Source organism: Lactuca serriola, chromosome 4 (assembly GCF_051521515.1).
Source record: "Lactuca serriola cultivar US96UC23 chromosome 4, Lser_US96UC23_V15, whole genome shotgun sequence".
In the NCBI taxonomy this organism is placed as follows: Eukaryota; Viridiplantae; Streptophyta; class Magnoliopsida; order Asterales; family Asteraceae; genus Lactuca; species Lactuca serriola.
The window spans coordinates 156,091,049-156,096,923 of record NC_136411.1 but is presented as its reverse complement, the minus strand read 5'-3'; the positions used below and the strand labels follow the sequence as shown (position 1 = coordinate 156,096,923).

Below are 5,875 nucleotides of genomic sequence, written 5' to 3'. Positions count from 1 at the left end.
TCCAGGTGTATATCACTGAAAAAAGAATAAAGGATGTATGATATGTTTTATCTTAACGTAGCATTTATTGAGCTTCCATATGATCGTATTTTAGTCTTTTTTTAGTTTAACCAAACGAATAATCGGTGCAAAATGATATAATCACATATACCTTTATTAACATTTTTTGTTTAGTTAATGGAAGAAGATATTGATATCAGATTTATCCTTACAAGTTATTTTGTTTGCCACTTAATCTAATTAAGCTAATTACGTGAGAATGACATTTGTTCCTCATAATCGGGTTCTCATAAAAAATTCTATTGTTATGACCATGTTGTATCCATTATGTCAGAATCACTAAAGTTTGTAAGAGTATTTTATCATAAGATTTGATAATGTGTATTTTTTGGCAGAGACATGATAATTACGTATATTAGATGAAGAAGATTAACGCGTTCTCACAGAATGATATTCTTACATAATGTAATTACCGTCTGATGCTAGTCTCACAGAATGTTATTCTCGTCAGAATGATTGGAATCAAGTCGACTTTGGACCATTGAAGAAGATCAAGCACATTTGTTTAAGAATTGTGTTTAAGCTTGCTATGTTTTTTTAAGAATTTATTTTATTTTTATGACATTCTGTTAGAATACTGTAATTGTATTAAAAAGTATAAGACTATTACTCTATAAAAATATGTAAAAATCTACATTATGATGTCCATGATTATACAAAGATCTTGTTATTTTTCAATTAATGGTTCAACATTGTTGTCTTTCTTCAAGAATCTCATTTAATCTAAATATGTATCATGATATCCTCCTTAATAAATGAAGGTTTTTTTTGCCACATGTCAATCTCTCATGAGTTTTAACACTTGTCATTTTGTAGTATTTTTGAAATAAATATTATCCACTTGTCATTTTTTAATTTGCTTCAATTTTTAAAACTAAAGTCATATACTTATATATGTAAAGTATTAAATATCATATATATGATATTAAATTGCAATAAATATGTTTTATTCCTTTCTTATTTTAAAAGTTATACATTAAAAAATATTTTATGTTTACACTTTAATTTAATATTTATTTTTTTTTAAATAAACCCGTGTAATACACGGGTCTCACACCTAGTATTCTTATAAAATATCATTGTAACAGAATATCATTCTGACAGAATAAAATCGGGTATAATTAAAAATTATGTTAGAATTAAAGTTGAATTAATTAAAAAAATCAGAATATTTAAATAAAGAAAATTAATTATCCCCCAAAATCTAGAATTTTATTTTTTTTTAAATTTATCTCAATGGACTAAAATACCCTTATAGTGAAATTAGATGTTATTTTTCAATTATTTTTAATTCAATAATATTTATTAATCATTCTCTTAAAATAACTAAAATGATTGGTCCATAATCATCCTTACATCCACACAATATAGTTAGAAATTCTAGCCGTGTATATATATATATATATATATATATATATATATATATATATATATATATATATATATATATAGAGTTAGGTTCAAATGTTTTCACTATCTATTGTGTGACTGTATGATTGATTCTGGACCAATCATTTTAGTTATTTTTAGAAAGTAATTAATGCATATTAAATGCTGAAGGTGTAATTAATACATAATATATCTTTAACATGTAATATGCATTAATTACTTTCCTAAAATAACTAAAATGATTGGTCCAGAATCAGTCATACATACACACAATAGATACTGAAAACAAAATAACATAATCCTATATATATATATATATATATATATATATATATATATATATATATATATATATATATATATATATATATATATATATATATATATATATATATATATATATATATATATATATATATATCAGTAATTAGTTTTTAGAGGCAATTGGTTTCTTTTGGTGGCATTTGAGATTTATATATATATATATATATATATATATATATATATATATATATATATATATATATATATATATATATATATATATATATATATATATATATATATATATATATATATATATATATATATATATATATATATATATATATATATATATATCAGTAATTAGTTTTTAGAGGCAATTGGTTTCTTTTGGTGGCATTTGAGATTTATGTTAGTTTATGATCTACTTTTAAGGATTTATCATTTTCCAAGAGGAGCTTAGTTTTCTTTACTAACATGTCATAATCCTAAAAACACACAGGGGAATAGTTTTACGCGTGAAAATTTTCAAATTTTCATAATTTTAATTATATTTGTGAATTTGCGACCAAAATCCTAAAGTTTTTTTTTTTTTTTTTTTTTTTTTTTTATCTTCATAAATGGTCTATGTCATGTGAGAAAAAATTAAAACACTATTACACTTGGCTTGTCATTTTTTACGAAATACAATGTTCATTTTTATGATATGCTAAAATTAATTGTGTGGGTATGTTAGACTTCCACATATGTCATTTTATGGAATAACTGTTCATTTTATCTTTTTTTCTATATGTTGTAATAATTTAGGTTATGTATATATATTTTTTAATTTCAATAATTTTTTTCAAAACATATCACTTTTAATTATTTTATTTAACATTTTGTCAAAATTAAGATTATAGATCATGTTTAAGATTGTTGTTCATTAACTTTACATACAATACAATCATTTTTTTTAATGTAAATGTATTTTTCGTTTATATTTAATTAAATTATCGATATCATATAATAAATCAGACAATGATTTAACTGTGATATTTTAATGATATTTTTCTATTATCATTAAATAAAATGTTGTTAGATTTATTTGTATTCTTTAGGATAGATAAAACTTGATTGATATTTTATGAAAAACTAAAGTATGATTCATGTTATGTTAACCAAAAACTAAAACAAAAATTTATATTTATTATGATGCTTAGGTTATTAATCTTACTAAAGATAGCCATTTTCAAGATACAATTTCAAATCAACGATTATCAGATTATATCAGTTATTGATTTTTTGTGCATTTATAAAGTGGAATTGTTATTATAGACTATTAGTTTTCAAAAATGGCTAGACTAAAATAAAGGAATAAATTAACTTTAATACTTTGCACAAATCAGTTTCATACTTCTTTGGCATTGTGAACTGGAAAGTGGTAACTCATTTTTTTTATAGAAGTCGCCAAACCGAATAACATGTTTCCGTCAATTTCTTCAAAATAAGCATAATAACTAATATCACATTTTATGCTCCAAAATTCAAAGTAATAACCAGCAAAAGACATCTTGAAATTAGTCGCAAAGCAAAAGGCCAACAATCACAAAGTTTACAATACTTTCAACCATAAACCATAATTGATTTAACTTTTTTACATTACTAAAACCAAAGTCAAATTTATTAACTCTAATTAAAAAAGATAACTACTACATTACATTTAAGAAAAAAACATTTCTAAATTTTTTTATCTAATTTTCCTTGGTTTCGACCAACATACCCTTATCAATCTAATTCCAAAACCTTTTCAACCGTGTTTATTCTTTCAAAAAAATGATTTTTAGCATCATTTTTCCAATAATGATACAGACCCAAATTCATGTATTTCCAATAATGAGCAAACTATCCTTTACAAATTAAAAACTACCAGAACAATCTCAACTCATGAAAAATCCAAACAATATTTATTTTATCAAATTAATTCTCAAATTAATAAAATTCCTAACAAACTTCGAGATGTGATCTGCTTTCCTTTCTAGTGTATTATTTTTCTCCAAAGTTAATTTTGACCCAAATCTAAAAAAAAAAATAAAATAAAATAAAACATTCATCAGTTTTTTTTTTTTTTTTTTTTTTTTTTTCCATTCCTATACCAGTGGAACGAACCACTCCATCCCAACCCTGATTCGATAACATTACCTAAAGCTCGATTAATAGATTAAGGTTGTAAGGATGTAAACACAACCTTAGAGGTATGAAAGATATTAGGTGCACACAACTAGTTAGAATCCTGATATCAAATATGGGTATCAAAAATAAAATATTATTAGTTGGCTAATATATAAATGTTTAAAAGTATGTTATTATTCTAGTTAGCAAACAAGAAATGCAGATGAAAGAATACTAAAAAAAATTTAATAACCTAAAATAAATTACTAAATTGAGAAATTTACACTTAGACCATAACAGATCACATCTGAGTCTACTTAGATAACTTTCCAATTGTTGTTTGGTAGTAAAATATTTCAGGATTAACCATGAGCAAAACCATAGAACAGAAGAGACATTTTATAGAAATCCTAGAAATATCCATATGACATAAAATAAAAAATAGCCATGGAAAATAGTAACGCCTGCTATCTTCCCTTCATATTCGTCAACTTCGAAATTTCACCGGTTCTACCCCATCACCTGCTTCTGCAATTCCTTAGAGATTAATTAAAACCCATATTTTCCTACATTATAAATAAAACCACATCAAGACACTTTTCATTCACAAATAAACTAAACATCACAACAATATATTTGTAAAATTGACTGATAGAAATCAAAACCAGAAAATGAATTAAAGATTTCATCGTTTCAAAGTATTCATCTTCATCTTCAAGACCTTGAATATGATGACTTCCCCACAGGGGCCCAAAATTACAAAAACATCAGAGAATGTCATAATCGAGACCTTGTAACAAAAAACACTGGGAATAAAAAGAGAGAATTATGTGAAAAAAGATATTAGCACTTGAAAATCAAATAACAAATCGAAAAGAATGGGTGAAGAAGAGAGAAACAAAGCATTCATGTGTTACCTTGGAGCAAGAGTCTAGCGATCTGAAAGTGAACCAACCAACAAAGGTAGTGCATGTTACAAAGCGTTGACATGTGTGATGACGGCAACATTGAGTGTTGGTGGCCTGGATACGACACCAAAAAGAGGTTTATCAATAACTTGCAAAAACCACTCATATTAATTGTTAACCTACAATAAAAAAGAACAAAAAATCATAAGTCATGAATTTACATTGATTTAAAAACAAGACCAGAATCGGGTGGTGTTTCTGTGCCTGAATTGTCACCTAAATCCTATTTCCTTATATACTTATCATTCACTCTATTCAATTCCTCTTTCAGACTTTGACAATTATCTATACGTTTAATCTAAAATCATGATATAACACTCTATTTTATTTAATTATTTCTCAAAATGAATATATATATATATATATATATATATATATATATATATATATATATATATATATATATATATATATATATATAACATTAGGGTTTTAAATTTTGAAAAGGAATTTAAAAGATTGTTTCATTTATAGTTAGTTAATTAACTAATTAAATAATAATAATAATAATAATAATAATAATATATTTTAATGACTTGTGCATTTTAGGACATATTTTGAATAGAATTTAAGGTTGAGGGGTTATATTTTTCCAATGACCAAATCATAGGGACTATTGTTCGTGGGGGGAGTTGTTAGAGCTGGCAATTCTCGACACGACATGCGTAATGACCCGCGACACGACACGAAATAAATGAGTTTGGGTTGAGTTTTTCAACCCATCAACCCGCTAACCTGCCAACCCACCAACCCGTTTATTAAACGGGTCATATATAAGTTTCTCAAAAAATAAACTGGTTGACCCGCCAACCCGTTTATATTCTTAATAAAAAAAATTATTTTATTTTTAAATGTATTTATGTATCAAGTATTAATATTTAATAAGTATTACAAAAATATATCATTTATTCATAGACCATTTGACTGTTTTGACATTATGACTCGTGGTGAATGGTCTAATGTAATAAGTCGTAACTTATAAGACTAAGTTTGTAACAGGTTTTTATGAATGTTTTTAATTTTCATTTGGATGTTTAAGACTT

At 24.6% G+C, this 5,875-nt stretch overlaps 1 long non-coding RNA gene across 2 annotated transcripts; it reads right to left on the bottom strand.

The window, feature by feature from the left end:
* Positions 1 to 4,154: 4,154 nt before the first annotated feature.
* Positions 4,155 to 5,134, bottom strand: LOC145100405 (uncharacterized). Of its 2 annotated transcripts, none has more exons than XR_013705019.1 (3): positions 4,994 to 5,134; positions 4,530 to 4,886; positions 4,155 to 4,430 (listed from the first exon to the last, which is right to left on the bottom strand). It is a non-coding gene; the product is annotated as an uncharacterized LOC145100405 (long non-coding RNA). The 2 variants fall into 2 exon arrangements; XR_013705018.1 differs by having other exon boundaries at positions 4,782 to 4,886.
* Positions 5,135 to 5,875: the final 741 nt, after the last annotated feature.